At 48.7% G+C, this 25,629-nt stretch overlaps 1 pseudogene; it reads right to left on the reverse strand.

Moving 5' to 3' along the window:
- Positions 1-985: 985 nt before the first annotated feature.
- Positions 986-25,629, reverse strand: LOC149768781 (uncharacterized; annotated as a pseudogene).

Consider the following 25,629-nt stretch of genomic DNA (forward strand, 5'->3'; position numbering starts at 1 on the left):
TCGATTAAGTACTTGCAGAAAGACGTCTTGTAAGTTCCTCACTCGACAAAACATTTTAACCTTTCAGAATACCCAGATAATATTTATAGCATGGTTAGTGTCTTTATGCAGCAGACAGTGATACTACCTGTGCCAATCAAATTTGTACTTTATGGCATCGATGGATTTGAAAAAGCTCACAATTAACTACAATTTATCAACTGGAGTGTGTAACAGGACTAGATACAGGCAAAATTCCATTTGAGAAATTAATATGCGATCCAGCACCAATAGGAAGCATAAATGGAAGATGGATACACAACCATGTACAGAAGTGTGCAGATCATTAAATGCATGCCTATTTTCATAAGATTTTTCAATGCAATTTCCGACATAAACAAAAGTAATAGTATCCAAATTTGAGAAAAGATTACTTAAGGCAGCTAATCTTTACAGTGCTTATTCCCCAATAAAGGTATGGATAAATCCCTAGAAAGTGTGGCAGTGATTACAGTAAGTTGCCCAGAGCACAAGGTTTTGGAGCTAAGAATGAGAGAGAATGAAGTGATACTTTACTTCCTAATTGCTTATGACTCAACAAAGGAGGAATAGAGAACAGAGGAAAGCTTTTTGTTTTTATGCAGGAAGGAGAGCAAAAGGGAAAGAAGTGGTACCAGAAGAGAGGGTTGGGGTCTCGTCATATAGCCTTGGAAGCGTGCTACGATCCCTACCATTTCTCCTTCTCTTTTCCTCCTTTCTCTGCACCTCTCTATCTATGCAGATTTTTCATTTCATCTTGTATGGACTGAAGTATTCATTCTTTTCCGCTCTGATTGCGGCCTCACAAGCAGCACATACCAACAACTGCAATTTCACAAAGACAACCAAGCAATAACCTCAAACAAGGGTTTGTCGTACGTCACAAAGACAAGAAACCCTAAAAGAAGCTGAGAACTAGGGTTCTTGGAGCATCAAGATAAAGAAAAAGAGAGGCAGAGCAAAAAACCTATTCGATGAGGCGATGAACGGGGCTTCCGTTGGACGTCAAATTCGTCGTCTCCTTATAGGTATTCCTGAAGAGCCAGAGAAGATCGTAGGTGAACTTGGCCGGCATCTCGTACACATAAACCCTAACCACCGACAGCCCCGACCACGGATCCGCAGGATCCCCATAAAGCCTCCCTGTTTCCTTCCCCCAGATCTTGTCATCGAGCGCTTTTACCGCGGCTCCGCCCGCGTCGGCCGCGACGGAGGAAGATCCGGCAGAGACAGGGCGCCGGGAGGTGAGGAACTTCTTGAGAGAGGCGACGAAGGAGTAGAAGAAGAAGATGGAGGCGAGCACGAGGAGGGAGAGGGTGGCGACGAGGAACGAGGGAGAGGAGGAAGAATTCTGGCTGGCTGCCGACGACAACCCACACCACACATTATTAATATGTACGGTTTGATGAGAGCACAAAAGTGTGATCTACATGCTGCTTAAATTAGCATTACTGCTAACATATAACGATAAAATCACTAAGTTAATACTATATTTTTGTTTGGCACAGGTTAGTATAAATTAAAGTCTAAATGCGCATTTGGTAGGGATTAGAGGGATGCATCATGGCCCCAAACCGCGCGGGCCCAATCTTGCTATGATCTGATCGAGTACATGTGTACCCAAACATCCGAGCCTGCATGCGATCTCCTAGTGATCATCGCATTCCCTCCTTTCCGAATTAGCACACACACTCTTTCGGAATAGAGATTCCTACTCTCACTTCATCACAAAGAAAAAGACCTTTTTAACCTCCACTCCTATGAAGAATAGCTGAAAATACTATTCATTCCTGAAGTTACTGTTCATGCTGAAATTACTGTTCATATGAACAGTGTTCCGAGATGAAACTATCCAGATGAACAGTGCTCCGTGAAAACACTGTTCATATGAATAGTGTTACGTGAAAACACTGTTCATATGAATAGTGTTACGTGAAAATACTGTTTATATGAACAGTGTTACGGGAACTTTTTTTTTTTAATAGGGTGTTCACTGATCTTCTTCCTCCCAGCAGCTTCTTCAGCCCGTAGCTCCATTGCAGACTAGCTGCCATTCCGGATTTCAAGCAAATGAAGATCCCCAGCAATCACGCGTCAAGTTCTTCTTCCTCCCGTCGATCCAGCAGCCAGCCAGCCCCTCTTCCAAGCCTCCCAAATTAGCAAGTCGCTTCTCATCCCGCCTCTGCACCCACGGATCCACGTCCTCCCGGAATCCCTCCTCCGCAATCCGCCCAGCGATCCCGTGATCCACGCCTCCTCCCAGCAAAGAGCCCAGACGACTCCCTTCTCCGTGATCCCGTGCTGTGATCAAGCCGCTGTCTCAGCCTCCCAAATCAGCAAGTTGCTTGCATCCCGCCTCTGCACGCACGGATCCACGTCCTCCCAGAATCCCAGCCTCAGCCCGCGTCTCCTTCCGTCTGTGATCAAGGAACCGCAGCCAACGTCCTTCCCGAATCAGCATCCACCGCGTCCGTGGTCAATCTCCTCAACGATCCGCCCAGCCACGGCATCCTCGCATCCGGATCAGCGCCTCCATTTCGGAGACCCAATCCCATCGATCACGCACCCCGGACGTTCCCTCTTCCGCATCTGCAATCGGCCGCCCGTGATTCCTCCCCTAATTTCAGCACCTCGCGACTATAAGAGGAGGGGTGGAGAGGCCATCGAGGGGGGAGAGGAGCTCGGTTGGGGGCCAAGTGACAGAGGAAAGAACAGAGCCATGCTCTGTTCTTGAAGGAAAAGAATAATTAAAAAAAAAAGAAGAAGGAGGGTTTTTCCATCGTGGGAGAGAAAGGAATTTTCTTATTTTTATTTTATTTTTTTTATTTGCAGAATAAAGAAGCATCAAGCTTCATGTCCAATCTTCCTTTTTACATTTTGTAATTAGTTTTCTTTTCATGAAGTCAAGCAATTTCCTTTCGTGCAATCCTTGTTCTAGGTTCCGTTTAATTTCTGTTTTTTATGCAATACATTAAATGTTCCTTTATGCAATTTGTGTTCGCTTCAATCTTCTTGTCTCCATCCGTTTTAATTTATGCCAAAGCTTTTCTTTTCCATTAAATATATAAATGTTTTTCGAATTTAAATACATGTCTTTCCGTTAATTTCAATTAGTAAATCATTTCATATCCCCAACATAATGTTTTTCTTTTATTATTCAAAAATCGATTTTGAATCCGAGTGAATGTTCTAATTTTTATGCAACTCCAATCGTCTCCCTGTGGATCGACCTCTTACAACCGCTATTCTTTGAGTAGGAAAGGTAAGAGTAAAGAATTAAATTTAAATTTTGTTCGTCGGTTCTAACAACGATCTGTCTAGCATATTTTTAGGTAGACAGGAAAGGACGAACACGGTTCATCGCCGGAGAGGAGGAAGGAGGAGGGGAAGGGCCCGCATGTTCTACCACAACGCTAATTAGCGTCGTCTATGGCCGACGCTTCATGGCCGACGCTTTTACAAAGCGTCGGCATATGTTGGGGCTGAACGAAAAATTGCCGACGCTTGTAAAAAGCGTCGGCAAAAAAGGGTCTGTAAAACCCCATTTTCTTGTAGTGTATAAACAAGGACTGTTTTTAGCAAGATCATCTAGATCTACTACATAGACATTTCCACGTCTTATTCCTTTGAATACTAAGCTATTATCAATTGAGTTGGTTATGATGCATAAGGATGGTTTAAACAGAACATCAAAACCCTTATCACATAATTGACTTATGCTAAGTAAGTTATGTTTAAGACCATCTACTAATCGTACATTATCAACAAAGGTTGAGGAGGTGATTTGTACTTTACCTATACCAACAATGTGACCTTGGTTATTGTCTCCAAATGTCACTGCACCTCCCTTTTTAGGCTCAAGGGTGAAGAATTGGTCTTTGTCACCCGTCATGTGTCTTGAGCAGCCACTATCCAAGTAGCAACAGTTTTTGTCGACCTTGGCTGCAAGACACTCCTACACAAGGAAATCATACAATTTTAGGTACCCAAGTTTTCTTGAGTCCTTCATGGTTAGTAATGTTGGTTCCTTTTGGAACCCAAACCTTTTTAATTTTTCTTTTAGCTTTTCCTTTTCTATGATTACACACATTAGCTTTATGTCCTATTTTTCCACAGCAAAAACAGGTTATATTCTTAATTTTGCTTTCCCCTACTTTTACAAAGAAATTACTAAGGAGCTTTTGCTTATTTTTAGGTTTATACCCTAAACCAGCTCTATTGAACACAGCTCGTTGAATATTAAGTATCATTTCTAATTTTTCAGAACTATATGTAAACTTTTCTACAAAAGGTTTGTATTTTTCAAGTTCTTGTGCCAACTTTTGTTTTTCTTTTTTTAGTGCGTTTAAGTCTTTTGTGAAATTATCTCTAATAGTTTGTTTATCCTTTTTAAGTTCAGAAATTTTCTTGGTTAGTTTTTCGTTATCTTTAATTAAGGTATTCATTTTTTGAATTAACATTTGCTTGCTTGTTTTAAGTTCTAAATTTTCTTTAATGATAAAATCCTTATCCTTAACTAATTTATCGTATTTATGGAGGTGAGATTAATTGGTTAGTTTTAGCTCTTTATTTTTAAGATTTATTGTTTTATATTCATCCATTAATTCATTAAACGCATCATACAATTCATCAAAGGTAAAATCTAAATGCATTTCAGATGTTACCTCATTTTCGTTTGCCATAAAACAGAGGTTGGCCTTATCCTCTTGTTCCTCATCCGATGATGATGATGATGAATCGGAATCCGATAGGGTGGAGACGAGGACTTTTTTTTCTTGTACTTGCCGGCCTTCTTGAGCAAAGGACAGTCCGCTCTGAAATATCCCGGCTTCTTACATTCATAGCATCTGATTCCCTCATTTTTCCTTTCCTTACCTTTATCCTTGTAATAGGAACTTGAGGGACCTCTCCTCTGATGAAAGGACTTCTTTCGGTTGATGAATTTTCTGAACTTACGCACGAGAAGAGCCTCATCATCATCTTCCTCATGATCTTCTTCTTCACTGCTGCTACTGCAAGATAAATCCTTGTTAGAAGAAGTAGATTTGAGAGCTATTACCTCTTTCTTATGAGAGGATTCTTCTTCGCTGTGTTGTTTCATTGTGAGCTCGTGCGTCATTAGGGATCCAAGAAGCTCCTCAAGTGGAAGCTTGTTCAAGTCCTTGGCTTCTTGGATTGTCGTAACCTTGGCCTTCCATGACCTTGGCAAACATCGAAGAACTTTTCTGACAAGGTCACTGTTAGTATAATTTTTGCCAAGGCTTTTTAGGCCATTAACAATGTCAGTAAATCTAGTAAACATACAAGTGATAGTTTCATTGGAATCCATCTTAAATAATTCATACTTATGAACTAGTATATTTATTTTGGATTCTTTTACTTGATTTGTGCCCTCGTGGGTCACTTCAAGTCTATCCCATATCTCTTTTGTAGAATTGCAAGTCGAGACTCTATTGAATTCATTTCGGTCTAAAGCACATTCATTGCTTTGGCATTTAGTTGTGCCTTCCTTATATCATTGTCATCCCAATCCTTTTCAAGTTTGGGTATAGTAACACCCTCTACAAAAATTGATGGGATGTATGGTCCATTAAGTATGGTGGTCCACATCTCATAGTCTTGTGCTTGGATAAATATTCTCATCCTAGCCTTCCAATATGAGTAGTCGGTTCCATTGAAGAATGGAGGTCTATGGGTGGACTGGCCCTCAATATGAGAAGATCCAAATGGGGTTGTCATTTTGATCTTTTACTCTTTTGGTAGAAGAGTTCCAGCTCTGATACCACTTGTTACCCAAGAAGACAACCCAAGAGGGGGGGTGAATTGGGTTTTAATTAATAATTGCAAATTAAAACTAAATGAGTAACTAATTAAAACTTATTGCAAGTGGATTAATTAGTTGCTATATGCAGTGGATGAAGGGAAAGGAAGAGACAATGAAACAATCACAAACACAAGCGATTTTATAGTGGTTCGGAGCTAACCCTTGCTCCTACGTCCACTCCCCAAGCCTCACTTGGGAGTTCACTATAATTCCTCGGATTACAGCCGGTTGTTTTACAAGTTCACAACCCAACTTGTTGTTTTATGAGATCACAATGAACTCGGTCGGTTTTCACAGGCTCACCGACTAGAACCACCCGATTATTTTTCCGGGATCACAATCAAACCCTTACACCGTTGGTTTTAACCTCGGCTCACCAACAAACCTTGACACCCTTGATTCAGTCCCCTGATTGAATCAAGTAAGAAACAAATAGTTTGAAACAAGAACAAAAGGAAGCTTCTCAAAAAGCGTATTTAAACAATATAAGCAAGGAAGAGTTAGAAGCCCTCAAAACAGATTTTGGAGGTGGAAGAAGGGGCTTTTCAAACTCTTTGACTCCTCTTGAATTTGCTGAAGATTTGCTGTCAGGAGGAGAGCCTTGAATGTGAGGAAGACGGTTGGAGAGTAGACTTCAATGCACTTCTTCCTTCTTTTTCTTGTAATTACTCTAGAGAGCCTTTGGTTGGTGGAAATCCCTTTTGCTTTGAATGGAGTCTCTCTTTCTTACTCTATTACTGTTCACTCAGGCTATTTAAGCCATTCCCAAAGAAAAATAGCCGTTAGACACAGATTGAAGGCCGTTCTGCACATTCTGCAACTCCTGACAAAATGTCCGTTGGGATCGGAGTCGACTCGAGTGTTGCTGGAGTCGACTCATGCTTTACTGGAGACGACTCGGCCACTATTCAAAATTCAAAATAAAGTGTCGTCCCGTTCTGGAGTCGACTCGGCTGAACCTGGAGTCGACTCGCCAATTGTCCGGAAATGACTTTCCCTTCTGGAGACGACTCGATCTTCAGGGTTTCATAACTCATCCTCTCGGTTTTGCTTCCTCGAGTCGACTCGGATTTTCTTGGAGTCGACTCGGCTCTCAGAGCCTGAAAGACAGGTCTTCTGTCTTTGAACTTGATCTATCTCGGAGTCGACTCGGACTTTGCGGAAGTCGACTCGGCTCTCAGACACGAAATACCGATTTTCTGTCTTTGGAGTTGAACTGCCTCGGAGTCGACTCGGACTTTGCGGAAGTCGACTCGGCTCTCAGACACCGAAGTACCAGTCTTCTGTCTTTGGAGTTGAACTGCCTTGGAGTCGACTCGGACTTTGCGGGAGTCGACTCGGCTCTCAGACACCAAAGTTGGCTCTCTGACTTTTAGCCTTGCATTTCTCTGAGAGTCGACTCTTGCTTCCTTAGGAGTCGACCTGCCAACCGTCGGAGTCGACTCGAGTTCTTCGGGAGTCGACTCGGCTCTCAGAGTCCAAAATGGCTTCTCTGTCTTTCTGTCTGTTACTCCATGGAGTCGACTCGTACTATGTTGGAGTCGACTCGGCAAGCATCGGAGTCGACTCTAATTCTTCAGGAGTCGACTCGGTGACAGGTTCTGAGATGTGTCTTTCTGTTCGGCTGTCTATTCTTAGTCGGAGTCGACTCGTAATGTGCCGGAGTTGACTCGAGCTTGTGCTAGTGCTTCTGATACGCTTGGAGTCGACTCGTACTATTCCGGAGTCGACTCGAGATTCAGACTTTGGTTTAAATTGATTTCCATACTTAGCCAAAGTATATTGAACCAAAGCTAGAGACACTTAAACATAAATTCACAAATATTTGACTGAAACACTGGATTGAATTCATTAGTATAACATAAGATATACTCAAATGCTTTGAGCTCATCAAAATCAAATAGGGTTATAATCAATCACTCCACATAAGTGTTATGAAATAGAATTGTAACTCAATTAATTGACATTGCATAATTCTTTGGGCATATGGGTTAGCTTGAATCAAGTTCCTAAGATTGGGTTAGACCTAAGGTTAGAATCATATATGGACTAATAGAATTAATTGATCAAATCTAATTAAGTAGTAACTAGATTAGGTCAAGAAAATTTTAGGTCAATTTACAATAGTTGTAGATGGATCAAGTCCATATCTTTGATTAGACCAAGATGGAACTTGATTTAGGCTCAGAGGTGTAGCTCGAGTCATTTGAGTAATCAAATCGAAATTGATTAACCAGTCGGTGTCTAAGGTAAGTTTGGCAGTTTTGACCGGTGGTTTTTAATTGGGAGCTACTCGCACTGATTCGTCTGGTGCTTTCGAAAAATTGCTCTCCCAAGTGCAGGAGAATCGCACAAGTAATATAACTCAGAAGTCCGAGGTCGATTCCTCAGGGAACGATCTATAGATTATTAGCGTAATTTTTAGATGTAATTTTCAGTTGATTTTCAAAAGTTAAAAGCAGAGGATTAATAGATAATTAAACAAAGTTCAAGAATATAGAGAAGGCTAGGGATCCGGAATCCTCCTTGACAATATTACTTTCAATAAATAAACTCGGCGATTCTTGATTATGGATTAATTAGATAGAATAGTTCTAAGTATGGGATATATACTTTGAAAACATGAATTCAACATCTAAGCATTTATCGTGCCGGTTACGTCTACGACAAATCAAACATCGAAACAATCCATGCATCAATATATATAAACCATAAAAGATCTATCTAATAAATAAATATGCAAGAATCCAAAACATACCAATAGATATAAAACAATTAGAATAAAAGTTTAGAGTGTACTTGATGAAAGCAACATGACAAGGGTTCATCCATCATCCTTTGCCAAAGAAATTAGCTTTCCATTACAAAAATCAGCCTCACCATTTTTTTTTCTTTTTCTTTTCCGAAACAGGGCATACCCTGTTTCTTTTTTTTTTTTTTCTCCTTCTTCTTCCCAAATGGCTGGAACTCCTCCTCTGTTTCCTTCCTTCAACCGCAGCAGCCCCCGCCTCCTATGTTCTTCTTCTTCTCCCCCAAATAAGCCTCCCTTGAACCGATCCCCCATCTCCTTTTTCTAGCTTTCCCGTCCTATCAAGCGGACATAATCTTCCGCGTGAGAAGATTAAGGCAGAGGAATGGGGCTGGGAGGTGATTGCGGCCGGCTCCGACGCTGAAAACGGACGCTGGGCTGAATGCACGTGGAAATGGAAGAATCACGGACCGCTGAGGAGCTCTGTTCACGGAGGCTGATTGCTTGCTAATCTGGAAGAGGCGGATGAATGGGCGTTGGGCTCGGCTGAGAGGAAGGCTGAGACGTGGATCCGGAAGCAAGGGATGCGGGTTCATCAAATCTGGGAGGTGGATGGGACACGGAAGGAAGCTGACGTGTGGAGGCTTGGCATGAATCCCGATCTTCTTCCAATGGATGCACAGAGACGCCCGGGAGCTGATCGCGGATGCTGGGAGATCGTTGCAAGAGGATCGTGGATGCTGATCTCGGGTACTGTGGGAGGAGTGGTCGGCGGGGTAGAACTGGGATGCGGATCCGGGAGCAATGGACGCGGGATGCTGGGACGCGAGTTCCGACTGTGATGCTGGGAGGTGATCGGGATGCTGGGAATGGATCACGGAAGCTTTGAAACGTGGATGGCTGAAAATCTGGATGGCTGGGAGACGCGTGAGGCGGATGAAATCTGGATGAGGGGATGCGGGAGATCAGATCACTGATCCGCTGCGGGTTTTTGGATCCTCTCGGATGATGAAACTAGGCCTTTAGCGGATCCATCTTGCGTTGCCTCCAAACGGCTGCCAAGTGTCGCTCGAGTGAAGTGTTGGTCAGATTCAATTATGCTTCAGCATGATCAGGTTCGAAGTCGACCAAATGCACATTTAAACTCTGATTTACGATAATCTGTGCCAAATAAAATATAAAATTAATGCAGCCCTTTTATCATTATTTGTTAGCAATAATATTAATTTAAACAACATGTAGAACGCACTTTTGTGCTCTCATCACACCCCCCAACTAGCTTATTGCTAGTCTCTAGTAATTAACGAGCAAACGATAATGAGAACACAAAAGATGTGGTCTAACCTATGACTTTTTATTGAAGCTAAAGACACAAAACTAAGATACGTACCCATTTTCGTAGGGCATCACGATTGCACTTAGCTCGTGCAACAAGCCGTTAAACCCCTAGGTTACTCTAGTAGACGAGTATTGTCTCGTGAGGGTTTGTAATAATGTTACCCACAAACATCATTCATAAAATGATATACAATGAAATCTAAGTCAATACACATGTGATATATATTTTTCTCAAGCTTGGCAACTATCAAAGCAAGGGGAATACTAAAGTGTAGTGTGTATAAACAGAATGACTTTCTTAGAGCACTAATACCTCCACCACAACATGGTACTGCTTGAATTTTTAGGTGCACTACTCAAGTTCACAAGTGTTTACTACAGTTTATTAGAGCATGATCCATCAAATTTTCAGAATATCTCATGTTGTCTAAATTTGTCAAAAATGGTTCGCATATAAAGAAGGAGCTATCAAACCCAGCTAAACATCCAAAGTACACAGAGTTCCAAATTAATGGAGTCAAACCAGCCATTACCACATGTCACTGGGTTCAGTCCAACCGACCTTATTCATGCTTATTTTTATTTTTAAACAAATATGACGATTACAATAATCCAACCTCCTTAGGCTCTAGTAAGATCCATGTAGCGAGTTTTCGGCCAATGACTCCTGATCCAGTTGGCTCAAGGCATTAGGTGAAACACCCCTCGGGCTTAATTACTCGAATCAGACTACGCCACGAGGTCAGACTTGTCATCTCTTTGTTTTTTCTTTTTTTTTTTGCAATAAAAAGAGGAGGTAAACTAAACCATATAACGTGACTGCATCGTGACTATAGGTCAACCAAGATCGGAACATAAGGCACTTAGGTGATCTAGCCAGGGTATTTAACTTCTATCTTTATGTGAAAACCAAATCATGAACCTTATAGTACGGACAAGGATACTCGTACTTCTTTTATAGATACGGCTTAATAAAAATGCATTAAACAAATATGAACTCCTGAAGTCTTCCTATAATCATTAAGTACATGTGCGGGGATCTAATAATAGGTCTCTGATCAGTCATAGTATGCATGTGTTCCTTGCCTTAATAGTTGCACAAACTCAATATGAAAATACATGTGCATTGGTAATAAATCAAATGCAAAAACAAGTTTTTTTTTTTGGCAAAATATTTCCCTCTCCCCCACTTAAACATTGCATTGTCCTCAATGTAATAGATACAATAAATATTTATATAAGAGACAGTAGAGAAAATAATATTGGAGAGAAGGGGAATACCTTGAGCTGTTGATATCCAGAAAATAAGACCTACAAAACTAGAAAATAATTCTAACTAATATACACATACCTTTGCCTTCATATTCAGTCATAAAAAGGCTCCCCCAAGGAAAAGGAGTCCTCTTCATCTGCAAAATTCTCAAGAAAAGGTTTTAACCTGTGTCCATTTACCTTAAAAATTCTACCATCCCGTGGATTCTCAATCTCAACCGCCCTATGTGGAAAAACAGTTTTTATAATGTAAGGACCTGTCCATCTCGATCGCAACTTACCAGAAAACAGATGTAAGTGGAAATTGTTACGGGGGAACTTAGCCACCATGCCCCACGTGACCGGCATGCGCGCCCAGGAAGACTACGGCAGTCCCTTGATCCAGCAATCCGACCCCGAGTCGGACATCTTCGGCTCCGCAGCCCGACCCCGAGTCGGCTGCCCCTTGATCCAGCAATCCGACCCCAAGTCGGACATCTTCGCCTCCGCAGCCCGACCCCGAGTCGGCTGCCCCTTGATCCAGCAATCCGACCCCGAGTCGGACATCTTCGGCTCCGCAGCCCGACCCCGAGTCGGACATCTCTCGACAACGACAGGCTATTCTCCAGAGGCACGCCGCAGCCTCCTGCTCCACTACTCCCTGCAATGGTTGTATCTGGCGCTGCTCCACGATCCCCTGTAACAGCCGTACAAGGCGGAGCTCCACTACGCCCTGTCACGGCCGTACCCAACGCTGCCCCACGACGCTCTGTAACGGCCGTGTCAGTGGCAGCTCCATCGTGCCCCACGATGACGAACCCCCCTGAAAGACCCCCCAGCCTGGTATATATGCGGCTGGGGGGAGAAGGGGGGTAAGCAAGAACTTCCAGAGCATTCTCCTACTTGCTACTATTATCTCTCCTTCTCCTCCAATCTCCTCTGACTTGATCGTCGGAGGGCCCCCACTACCCCAGTGGTGGTGCGAGGCTTGCTTGCAGGTTTCCCGGTGGAAAGTGGAGCGCAATCAACACCAACCAAGGCAACCCAAACGGAACTCCGTTCACACCGCTGTGCCAATCGTTCTCGGTTTGGACCACCAGCAACAGTTGGCGCTAGAAGGAGGGCCCGAATCTCAGAGCGATCGTAATGGCACGGCGAGGTGGTCGTGGAGCTTCCAATGCCTCCGGTCGCGGGGCCTCTCGCGCCTCCGGCCGGGAGGCCGCTGCGTCTCTAACACATTCTCAGCAACACTCCACCGTTCCACCCCCCATTCAGATGGTCGAAGCCGCTCAGTTCGACCAGTTAGCCCAGCAGGTTCGCACCCTCGCGGAGGCAGTGCAGAACCTGCAGGGTGTGATGTCTCGGGCGCCGCAGCGGGCCCAGGAGCCGCTGCTCCCTGAGCGCTCACCTGTCCTCCTCAACCCGCGCTCCTTCCTCTTCCATGGGGAGGAGCGCCGGCGCGAGGAAGATTCTCGAGCACGGTCCATTCTGCCGGGACCTTCCCATCGGAGCTGCGCGGGGTACGAGAGGCGGGCCCGGGCGCGTTCCCAGACCCCCCAGTCCTCAAGGAACCCGCGCTCCAGTCGGTCCCCCTCTCGGTGCACCTTGTCTCCCACCCATCGGTCGCGCTCCCTGGACCGGCGGGTGGACGATCTCCACCGACAACTCCAGGTCCTGAAGGGCCACTCCAAAGATTCCTTCGCCGACTTGGAGATCTCCTCCCAGCCGGCGCTTGCCTCGAGGATCCTGCGGACCCCGAATCCGCCGGGGTTTAAAATGCCGGCGATCGAGCCCTATGACGGGGCGGCGGACCCGCGGGATCACGTCGAGAGTTTCAGGACCCTTATGCTCCTCCACGGAGCATCAGATCCTCTCCTCTGCAAGGCCTTCCCGGCGACCCTCCGTGGCCCGGCAAGGGCGTGGTTCGCCGGCTTGGAGGCTAACTCAATCCAGTCCTTCGACCAGTTTACTCGCCTCTTCATCACCCATTTCGCCGTCAGTAGCCGGCGGCGACTGGTCTCCGACTCCCTCTTTGATGTCCGGCAAAACGAGGGAGAAAGCTTGCGGGATTATCTTACCCGCTTCAACAAGGCTACGCTGGAAGTCCGGAACCTGAGCCAGGAAGTGGCTCTTTCAGCCCTGAAGCGTGGCTTCCGAAAGGGCAGACTCACCTTCTCCCTGGACAAACGCCTGCCGCGGAGCTTCCCGGAGCTGTTGTCCCGGGCGAACCAGTATGCGGACGCCGAGGAGGCGGCCGCCCACCGGAGCAAGGAGGCCGCCGAGATCCCTCCAAAGCTCGGGAAGAAAAGGCGAAAAGAGGCACGCCAGAGGAGGAGCCCGACGCCTCAACGTCGGCGCAGAAGCCTGTCGCCGGCGAGGAACCACGGCGCCCTACGCCCTCGTTCTCCGTCCCGACGTTTCAACCGGTACACTCCTCTCCTGACTCTCCGGGCCCAGATCCTCATGGAAATCAAGGGGCGGGAGGACCTCCCGGTCCCGAGATAGATGAAGAAGATTCCTGGGAGGAGGCCCTCTCGGGCGTACTGTGAGTACCACCGGGACCACGGCCACGACACCGAAGACTGCTTCCAGCTTCGGGACGAGATCGAGGCTCTCATCCGCCGAGGGCGTCTCGGTCGATATGTGAACGACCGACGTCCCCCCGCAGACCCGCGTCCGGCCGATCCGGCTCCTCAGGAGCCTCGGGAGCAGAATCGACCCGTCGCGGGCGTGATCCACACTATCACCGACGGCTGCCCCCGGCCCGAGAGGAACGCAGGGGGCTCGACTGAAGCGTCAGGGGCAGCCGTCGCAAAGAGGCAGAGGGTCGGTAATGTAATCACTTTTTGTGATGAAGATGTAAAGGGGGTTCAGACCCCCCACGATGACGCCATGGTGATCTCCCTCACTATGGCAAACTATGATGTAAGGCGTGTTCTTGTGGATAGTGGAAGCTCAGCTGATATTTTGTTTTACGAGGCCTTCCAAAAGATGAGCTTGTCCAGACAATTGTTGCACAAAACATCCACCCCTCTCATAGGATTCACTGGTGACGCTATCTCGGCCGAAGGTGTCGTTGAGCTGCCTGTGACTGCGGGCGTTGCACCCGCAGAAGCCACGGTGCGGCTCGGGTTCTTGGTCGTCCGTGTTCCCTCGGCCTACAACGCTATCCTCGGACGACCCGGACTGAACGCCCTTCGCGCGGTGGTCTCTACGTACCACTTGCTCATGCGGTTCCCCACGGCGGTCGGGATTGGAGAGGTCCGAGGTGACCAACCGACCGCAAGGCAATGTTTCCTAGCAACTCTCAAAGGGAAGAAGCCCGTATAAGCCTTAAGCGTCGAGTCCCTCGACGCCAGAGACGAGGTGGCCTTGCGGCACGGGGAACCGGCCGAGGGTGTGATCGAAGTTCCCCTCGAGGAAGGTCGCCCGGACAGGACGATCCGGGTCGGCGCCAATCTCGACCTGGGAGCTCGGGCCCGGTTGGTGGAATTCCTCCGAGCCAATGTCGATGTGTTTGCCTGGTCGGCGGCCGATGTACCTGGGATCGACCCGGAGGTCATTTCTCACGCCCTCAACGTCGACCCGACCCACCGACCGGTAAAACAGAAGAAGAGACACTGTGCCCCGGATCGGATCCGAGTGGTCGACCAGGAGGTAGACAAACTCTTGGAGGCAGGATTCATAAGGGAGGTCAGCTACCCCGAATGGCTGGCAAATGTCGTACTTGTCCGGAAGGCGAGCGGAAAGTGGAGGATGTGCGTCGACTACACCGACCTGAATAAGGCATGCCCCAAGGATAGCTTTCCGCTTCCGCGGATAGACCAACTGGTCGACGCGACTTCCGGATATCAGCTGCGGTCTTTCATGGACGCCTTCTCCGGCTACAACCAGATAATGATGGCTCCACAGGACGAGGAGAAAACTGCCTTTATAACAGACCGGGGGCTGTACTGTTACAAGGTAATGCCCTTCGGTCTGAAGAATGCTGGCGCCACTTACCAGCGCCTCGTCAACAAAATCTTCAAAGAGCAAATCGGCCGGAACATGGAGGTGTACGTGGACGATATGCTGGTGAAGAGCCGCCATGCAGACCAGCACATCGCGGATCTGGAGGAGACTTTCGCCACCTTGCGGAAGTTTCACATGAAGCTGAACCCAGCGAAGTGCGCCTTTGGCACTTCGGCCGGGAGGTTCCTCGGTTTCATTGTCAACCAGCGGGGGATCGAAGCCAACCCGGACAAAATCAAGGCCATCCAAGATATGTCCCCTCCGACCAAAGTGAAGGAGGTTCAGGAGCTCGCTGGGAGGGTCGCCGCGCTCGGACGATTTGTGGCAAAATTGGCCGAACGCTGCCAACCTTTCTTCAAGGTGTTGAAACGCCCGAAAGACTTCCTCTGGACGGCCGAATGTCAAGCAGCATTCGACCAGCTCAAGGAATACTTGGCGTCTCCTCCCCTGCTGTCTAAGCCGCAAGAAGGGGAGATGCTCTACCTCTATCTGGCGGTCTCCCCAACCGCAGTCAGTGCGGTACTGGTTCGGGAAGAGGCAAAGCTCCAGAAGCCTGTGTACTACATCAGCCGGGTCCTACAGGATGCCGAGACGCGGTATACGAAGGCTGAAAAGATCGCCTTCGCGCTGCTGACCGCGACCAGGAGGCTTCGCCCCTACTTCCAGGCCCATTCTGTCACCCTCTTGACCGATCAACCGCTGCGGTAGATCCTCAGCAATCCTGAGAATGCGGGACGGCTGGTGAAGTGGGCAGTAGAACTTGGTGAGTTCGACATCCGCTACCAGCCCCGACCCGCCATCAAGGCCCAAGCGCTCGCGGATTTCCTCGCTGAGTGCACGGTGCAGGAGGCGGAACCTAGGTCGCCGGAAACACCCAGCCTCGACCTCCCAATTTGGACGCTTCACATCGATGGGTCGTCGAACCCCGAAGGTGGAGGGGCCGGGCTGGTCCTCACCAGCCCTGATGGAGTGATAGCCGAGTATGCCTTGAGGTTCGGATTTCCAGTGACCAACAACGAGGCGGAGTACGAGGCCCTAGTCACGGGACTCAAACTCACCAAGGAGCTCGGCATCCGGCGCCTGAAGGTCTTCACCGACTCCCAGCTGGTGGTCGGGCAGGTCCGTGGGGAGTTCGAAGCCCGGAACCCGACCATGCAGAATTACGTCCGGAAGGTGCAAGCACTCATTTCCGACCTCGGCAGTGTCGACATCCAGCAGGTCCCAAGAAGTGAAAATGCCAGGGCCGACAGGTTGTCCCGCTTAGTGAGCGCAGACGCGCACAACTTGTCGAGGGCGATCTACCTGGAGACCCTGGCTGCCCCGAGCATCGGCGAGGCTGGAGCGGTGATGGCGATTGATCCGGAGCCGTCTTGGATGGCCCCGCTTGTCGCCTACCTCGCCGAAGGGATCCTCCCTGAAGACGAAGATCAAGCTCGGCGACTTGTTATGAAGTCCGCCCACTACGTACTCTATGAAGGGAGGCTGTATCGGACCTCGTTCACCGCCCCCTCTTAAAGTGCCTCCGCCCCTCGGAAGCGGCCTACGTCCTCGGCGAAGTCCACGAAGGCGTTTGCGGATCACACTTGGGGGCTAGGTCCTTGGCGCACAAGATCATGAGGCAAGGCTATTATTGGCCTACCTTGTTGGAGGACTCAAAGGATCATGTACGGAAATGCGACGCCTGTCAGCGCCACGCCAACGTCCAGAGAGTCCCTTCTGTCCCCTTGGCACCAATCACTGCACCCTGGCCCTTCGCCCAGTGGGGAATGGATATCCTCGGACCATTCCCCGTCGCTTCAGCTCAGCGAAAATTTTTGATTGTTGCAATCGACTACTTCACCAAGTGGGTGGAGGCAGAGCCGCTGGCCACTATCACGGAGGCGCAAGTCCGGAAGTTCGTGAAGAAGAACATCATTGTTCGATTTGGGGTACCTCGGGTCCTCATCTCGGATAATGGCCGACAGTTCGACAACAAGCATTTCCGTGACTTCTGCGAAGAGTTCGGGATCGAGCATCGGTTCACATCTGTGTCGCATCCCCAAACCAACGGCGAGGCCGAGGTCACAAATCGGACAATCCTCCAAGGAATCAAAGCGCGAATCGGTCGGACGGGGCAAGCTTGGGTCGAAGAACTCGAGAATGTCCTTTGGGCGTATCGGACCACGCATCGGATTCCTACCGGGGAGACGCCTTTCAGCCTAACCTATGGCACGGAAGCCGTTGTCCCCGTGGAGCTCGGACTCCCCTCACCTCGGGTGGCCGCGCACCGACCCGAGGCCAATTCGGAGCAACTCCGAGGGAACCTGGATCTCTTGGAAGAAGCGAGGGAAATGGCGCAGGTTCGGATGGCGATGTATCAGCGGAGGGTGGCCCGATATTACAACTCCAAGGTCCGACCGAAGCTTTTCAGAATCGGAGATCTGGTGCTAAGGCGAGCTAAAGCATCTCAACCTGCGGAAGGTGGGAAGCTAGCGCCAAATTGGGAAGGCCCGTATAGGGTTCGCTGGGTAAACCGACCTGGCTCCTACCAGTTGGAGGCCCTAGATGGTCGAGAAATTCCAAGAAGCTGGAATTCCGCTAACCTGCGGATGTATTACCAGTAGAACGACAATGCCAGAAAGACAGTTCAAAAATGTATAACACTTTTCATTTCAATAATTTCTGGTTACAACGGCGTGCTCGTGTGATTACAAGGAATTCCCAGAGGGGAATTAGGGTGTAAAGAAAGTAAAGAAGAGGTGGAGACTCCGAGGAGCTGGAGATCTGGGATCCCGAAACCTCCATCCGAAGCGGCTGCAATCCCACCGGAAGTGGGTGCTTCCAACCGGAGGCGCCATCGACGTCTCACGAAAAAGACGAAGAGCCAGCGCGGATGAAGAAGAAGTGGACGAAGGAGAAGTCCACACTGCTCCTACCCAGAGGAGCCATCCACGCCTCACGAAAAAGACGAGGAGCCGCCGCAGACGAAGCTCCCGCTGCCTCCAGGGGAACGCCACCTCCAAGGGATATTCCGGTCCTTCCCAGTGTTAGGGGAGAGAAGGAATACAAGGGAGAAGAGCATATGGAGGCGCGGTCCCGGATCAAGCGCCTGGTGCGGAGCTCAATCGGGAGGCCGAACTTCAAGGAGGGGAGACGTAATCCCGGATGAAACGCCTAGAGCGGAGTTCCGCCGGGGAGAACCTCCTTGTTGATCCCAGATGAAACGGCTAGTTGGCGGAAGTCGCGAAGGGCGCGCCTCCCGTTCCTTCGGTAGGGGTCTCTCAACCATGCGCCGGAGAGGAGGCCCACGATCTATGGCAACCTGAACAGCTCCGGCTTGACAGGCTCCATCGCACCTGCACCTATATTTATAGCCAAACTGTGGCCCCCCGGTCGTTCCGATGCGGGTGGCTCCAATAAATGCGGGCGCATTGAATCCGGAGCCGATCCGGCTCTCGAGACGTATCTTCCCGCGATTTCCTAAGCGTTATTCTCCTTAATCGCATTCTTTGTGCAGGACACTTCGGGTGGCCTGTACCCCTAGGTCCACATATCTCCGCTCGCGCCCAGGCCGCATCCGCCTCGAAGAACGCGCGTATCGCGGCCGCTTAACTGACACTCCTCGCAAGCAGCAACTGGCGGTCCGATTTCCCAGGTAACCCCTCAATTAGCATTTAATGCCCATCTGGTGTTCCCCAGGCGACGCTTGGAGAGGAGGAGAAACACGATCGCAGCTGGCCACGGAGAAATCCCGTCGGGCGGCAAGCGACAGGCGCACGACCAGCGAGCGGAATTTCCCGAGGCTTGGCCCTCGGATGCCAGGTTAACCCGATGATCATCCCGGGAGCAGACTAGCCTGAAGCCCCGACCGGTCGCCTCGGCTTGCGCCAGCCTTGGCCGACCAACGAGCGGAATTTCCCTGAGGCTCGGCCCTCGGATGCCAGGCTAACCCGATGATCATCCCGGGAGCAGACTAGCCTGAAGCCCCGACCGGTCGCCTCGGCTTGCGCCAGCCTTGGCCGACCAACGAGCGGAATTTCCCTGAGGCTCGGCCCTCGGATGCCAGGCTAACCCGATGATCATCCTGGGAGCAGACTAGCCTGAAGCCCCGACCGGTCGCCTCGGCTTGCGCCAGCCTTGGCCGACCAACGAGCGGAATTTTCCGAGGCTCGGCCCTCGGATGCCAGGCTAACCCGATGATCATCCCGGGAGCAGACTAGCCTGAAGCCCCGACCGGTCGCCTCGGCTTGCGCCAGCCTTGGCCGACCAACGAGCGGAATTTCCCGAGGCTCGGCCCTCGGATGCCAGGCTAACCCGATGATCATCCCGAGAGCAGACTAGCCTGAAGCCCCGACCGGTCGCCTCGGCTTGCGCCAGCCTTGGCCGACCAACGAGCAGAATTTCCTGAGGCCTGACAACCCTCAGATGCCAGGCTAACCCGATGATCATCCCGGGAGCAGACTAGCCTGAAGCCCCGACCGGTCGCCTCGGCTTGCGCCAGCCTTGGCCGACCAACGAGCGGAATTTCTCTGAGGCTCGGCCCTCGGATGCCAGGCTAACCCGATGATCATCCCGGGAGCAGACTAGCCTGAAGCCCCGACCGGTCGCCTCGGCTTGCGCCAGCCTTGGCCGACCAACGAGCGGAATTTTTCGAGGCTTGGCCCTCGGATGCCAGGCTAACCCGATGATCATCCCGGGAGCAGACTAGCCTGAAGCCCCGACCGGTCGCCTCGGCTTGCGCCAGCCTTGGCCGACCAACGAGCGGAATCTCCCGAGGCTCGGCCCTCGGATGCCAGGCTAACCCGATGGTCATCCCGGGAGCAGACTAGCCTGAAGCCCCGACCGGTCGCCTCGGCTTGCGCCAGCCTTGGCCGACCAACGAGCGAAATCTCCCGAGGATCGGCCCTCGGATGCCAGGCTAACCCGATGATCATCCCGGGAGCAGACTAGCCTGAAGCCCCGACCGGTCGCCTCGGCTTGCGCCAGCCTTGGCCGACCAACGAGCGGAATTTCCTGAGGCCTAACCCTCGGATGCCTGGCTTAGCGCCGGAAGAAGTTCCTGAGGCCTAACCCTCGGATGCCTGGCTTAGCGCCGGAAGAAGTTCCTGAGGCCTAACCCTCGGATGCCTGGCTTAGCGCCGGAAGAAGTTCCTGAGGCCTAACCCTCGGATGCCTGGCTTAGCGCCGGAAGAAGTTCCTGAGGCCTAACCCTCGGATGCCTGACTTAGCGCCGGAAGAAGTTCCTGAGGCCTAACCCTCGGATGACTGGCTTAGCGCCGGAAGAGGTTCCTGAGGCCTAACCCTCGGATGACTGGCTTAGCGCCGGAAGAAGTTCCTGAGGCCTAACCCTCGGATGCCTCGCTTAGCGCCGGAAGAAGTTCCTGAGGCCTAACCCTCGGATGACTGGCTTAGCGCCGGAAGAAGTTCCTGAGGCCTAACCCTCGGATGACTGGCTTAGCGCCGGAAGAAGTTCCTGAGGCCTAACCCTCGGATGCCTGGCTTAGCGCCGGAAGAAGTTCCTGAGGCCTAACCCTCGGATGACTGGCTTAGCGCCGGAAGAAGTTCCTGAGGCCTAACCCTCGGATGCCTGGCTTAGCGCCGGAAGAAGTTCCTGAGGCCTAACCCTCGGATGCCTGGCTTAGCGCCGGAAGAATTCCCTGAGGCCTAACCCTCAGATACCTGGCCTAGCGCCAGAAGAATTTCAAGAGTCGGGAGTCAGCGAGACGCTACCAAGAGTTAAAAAGAAGAAGGACGAAAGTGAAATGAAGAAACTCTATTAATGCTGTTGTGGGGGGGGGGAGGGGGCCTTGAATTTAGTCCCACATCGGCTAGAGCGGAAAGGTTTCGTGCCTTATAATGAGGAGGGCGAAGCCTTTTCCTCATGAGGGCCCTTTTGTGGGACAAAACCGTGAGGGCAATCCCCCCGTCAGCGCTGGACGCGCGGGCCGGAAACGTCTCCCTCCGTCAGCGCTGGACGTGCGGACCGGAGTGCCCAAAGCGGACAATACCTCGTGGGGGACGCGGTCTCTTTCTGCTCGGCTCGGTTGGGACTAAGGCTGTTGCCGGGGTGAAAATCCTGCAACAGATGGCGCTAGAAGGAGGGCCAGCCTCCTCTCTCCATTGACTACCCTCCAGGACTGTGGGGGCCCGTTGGGGTAAAACCTGGCCGGAACCTTCCCGCTGGGGGGGCTATGTTGTGGGGGGGAGGGGGCCTTGAATTTAGTCCCACATCGGCTAGAGCGGAAAGGTTCCGTGCCTTATAATGAGGAGGGCGAAGCCTTTTCCTCACGAGGGCCCTTTTGTGGGACAAAACCGTGAGGGCAATCCCCCCGTCAGCGCTGGACGCGCGGGCCGAAAACGTCTCCCTCCGTCAGCGCTGGACGCGCGGACCGGAGCGCCCAAAGCGGACAATACCTCGTGGGGGACGCGGTCTCTTTCTGCTCGGCTCGGTTGGGACTAAGGCTGTTGCCGGGGTGAAAATCCCGCAACAGAAATCATATAAAAGAACTTTTTGCAAAGGTTCAAAAGATTTTTTTTAAATTGATTTATCATGTAAGATCTTCATTCGTTCTTTGCAAATTTTAGCATTGTCATAAGCATCTATGCGAATCTCATTAAGCTCGTTCAATTGCAATTTTCTAGCTAGACCGGCATCTTGTAAATCAAAATTCAATTTTCTAATTGCCCAATACGATTTATGTTCTATTTCTACAGGCAGATGACACGCTTTTCCGTAGACTAGCCGGTAGGGAGACATGCCAAGAATGGTTTTGTATGCAGTCCGATAGGCCCATAATGCATCTGATAGTTTTAAGGACCAATCTTTTCGTGATGGATTTACCGTTTTTTCTAAAATACGCTTGATTTCCCTATTGGCTAATTCTACTTGGCCACTAGTTTGCGGGTGATATGGGGTAGCAACTCTGTGGGTGACACCATACTTTTTTAATAATGTCTCAAAAGGCTTATTACAAAAGTGTTTTCCACCGTCACTAATTATAACCTTAGGCATCCCAAATCGTGAAAAAATATTTTCTTTTAAAAACTTCAGGACAGGTTTGTGATCATTGGTCCTACAAGCGACAGCTTCTACCCATTTGGACACATACTCGACACCAACTAAAATGTATTCATATCCAAAAGACGGTGGGAATGGGCCCATAAAATCGATGCCCCAATAATCGAAAATTTTGATAATAGTAATGGGTTGAAGAGGCATCATTTGCCTACGAGTTAGACTTCCAATACGTTGACATGGATCACATGTCCTGCAGAACTCGTGGGCATCTTTGAACATAGTAGGCCAATAGAAACCATATTGCAAGACCTTTGCAACAGTTTTCTTCGAGGCAAAGTGTCCACCACAAGCATTAGTATGGCAGAAAGAGAGTACGCTTTGTATATCATGATCCGGTATGCATCGTCTAAAGATTTGATCATTGCAATATTTAAATAAATAGGGTTCGTCATAGTAATAATTCTTTACTTCGCGCAAGAAAATTTTTCTATCTGTCGACCCCCAATGCTCCGGAATCCAGTTTGTAACAAGAAAATTTACAATGTCAGCGAACCATGGCACAGTAGAGAGTGCAAACAACTGCTCTTCAGGAAATGAGTCCTTGATGGAAAACTGTGGCACCGAATCATGAAAAACTAGCCGTGATAAATGGTCAGCAATCACATTTTCTACTCCCTTTTTATCTTTGATGGTGATGTCAAATTCTTGGAGTAGAAGTATCCATCGTATTAGGCGTAGTTTGGCCTCTTTCTTATCTAGCAAATATTTTAGTGCTGCATGGTCCGTGAAGATAACAATAGGAGCACCAAGGATATAAGAACAAAATTTGTCTAATGCAAATACTACTGCAAGCAATTCCTTTTCGGTAGTGGTGTAATTCATTTGAGCATCGTTTAAGATTTTGCTTGCATAGTAAATGACATATGGCTTATTATTCTTGCGTTGTCCTAGGACAGCTCCTATCGCATAGTCGCTAGCGTCGCACATAATCTCAAAACGTAATGACCAATCGGGTGGTCGCACAATGGGTGCAATGCTAAGCATAGACTTCAACTTTTCGAATGCCTCCTGACAGGTTTCAGTCCAATTGAACGGTGTATCAAGGGACAGGAGGTTACATAATGGTCGAGCTATGACACTAAAGTCCTTGATGAACCTCCTATAAAATCCGGCGTGACCCAAAAATGATCGAACATCTCTAACCATCTTGGGTGTAGGTAGCTTAGCAATTAAATCGATCTTAGCTCTATCAACTTCCATGCCCTTCGTTGAAACAATATGTCCTAGGACAATTCCTATTGGTACCATGAAGTGGCATTTCTCCCAATTCAATATCAAATTCTTTTCTATACATCGAGCTAAGACTGCTTGTAAATGTGACAAGCAATCATCAAATGAGTCACCAAAAATGGAGAAGTCATCCATGAACACTTCCAAAAACTTCTCGTTCATGTCTTCAAAGATGCTGAGCATGCATCTCTGGAATGTTGCAGGTGCATTACACAACCCGAATGGCATTCGTCGGAAAGCAAATGTGCCAAAAGGACAAGTGAAGGTAGTCTTCTCTTGATCTTCTGGTAAAATTTCAATTTGATAATATCCCGAATAGCCATCGAGAAAATAATAGAAATCATGCCCTGCAACTCTCTCCAACACTTGGTCTAGGAAGGGTAGAGGAAAGTGATCCTTTCGTGTGAGCAAATTCAGCTTTCGGTAGTCAACACACATGCGCCAACTCGTCGGGACACGAGTTGGAACTAGTTCACCTTGTTCATTTTCTACCACCGTCAAACCCGACTTCTTAGGAACGACTTGAGTTGGGCTTACCCACTTGCTGTCGGAAATTGGGTAAATAATACCCACGTCAAGCAACTTAAGGACTTATGCCTTAACCACATCTCTCATCGTAGGATTTAACCTTCGTTGCATTTGCCTTGTGGTTTTGGCATTGTCCTCCAAATATATCCGATTCGTGCAAACTAAGGGGCTAATCCCCTTCAAGTCGGCAATAGACCACCCTAAGGCTCCCTTATGATTTTTTAGAACACCACGTAATTTTCTTTCTTGGATATGATCAAGTCCAGATGAGATGATTACAGAAAAAGTGTCATTGAGTCCAAGAAAGGCATACTTAAGTTCGCTCGCTAAGGGTTTCAATTCGAGCTTGGGTGCTTGCTCATGGGATGGTACTATTTTCGCCTCTTGAGGCAACAACCTCTCAAATTCTCCTACTTTCGGTCTCCACCCATTGACCATCTTGATATCCAAACTATCCACAATAGGTGTGATTGACGAATCATCATCATTGGTGCCATTAGGACACCAATCAATCAAGCCATCATCGGATAAGTTGTTAAATGCTTCAGCTAACAAATATTCTTCCGTGATGGTTTCAACCCAATCAACCTCCTTACTTTCTTCAGGATCATTGGGTTGTTTGCACACATTAAAAATGTTCAGTTCTAAGGTCATGTTACTGAAAGAAAGCTTCATGACGCCATTTCTACAATTAATCAATGCATTAGAAGTTGCAAGGAATGGACGTCCTAAAATGACCGAAATTTGAGACTGTGAGTTCGAAGCTGGATGTGTGTCCAATACGATAAAATCACCAGGAAAATAGAACTTGTCTACTTGGACTAATACATCCTCGATAATCCCCCTTGGAATTTTAACTTACCTGTCAGCTAATTGCAAAGTGACGGAGGTTGGCTTCAACTCACCTAAACCAAGTTGCTCATATACAGAATATGGCAACAAATTCACACTCGCCCCTAAATCTAACAATGCTCGCTCTATTCTAAAGTCGCCTATGATGCATGAGATGGTTGGGCAACCTGGATCTTTATATTTAGGGAGAATGTTGTGCTGCAAAATAGCACTCACATTTTCAGTTAAAATGCCTTCTTCTTAACATTTAATCGGCGCTTAACAGTACACAAGTCCTTCAAAAATTTGGCATATGAGGGTACTTGTTTGATTGCATCAAGAAGAGGTATGTTGATCTTTACTTGTTTAAAAAGCTCAAGAATTTCAGAATTAGGTTCGAGCTTTTGCAACTGCTTTAACCATTGTGGAAAAGGTGGAGGAAAAGGACATTCAACTTTCTTGGTAGAAGTTGGGACCTCAACTTCTTCTTTGTCCCTTTCATCGACTTTGGGAGCATCAGAATTAGAAGTGACCTGCGGTCTCAATGGGACGGTCTGATCAATGACTTTTCCATTACGCAAAGTCATGATGCTCTTTGCATGTTCTGTATGCGAACTAGAAAGAGCCGTATTATTACTACCGTGCACTTGTGGGTTAGGTTGGGTTTGAGCTGGAAGCTTACCCTTCTCTTGGGTACTTAGGACAGTAGTCAACATTGACAATTGGTTCCTTATATCTTCAAAATTTTGAATATTTTGAGCATTGATATTAGCTTGACCTTGTAGAAAAGTT

The sequence above is a fragment of the Phoenix dactylifera genome, chromosome 1 (assembly GCF_051530095.1).
Source record: "Phoenix dactylifera cultivar Ajwa chromosome 1, Ajwa_hap1_PhDact_Kaust_v1.1, whole genome shotgun sequence".
In the NCBI taxonomy this organism is placed as follows: domain Eukaryota; kingdom Viridiplantae; phylum Streptophyta; class Magnoliopsida; order Arecales; family Arecaceae; genus Phoenix; species Phoenix dactylifera.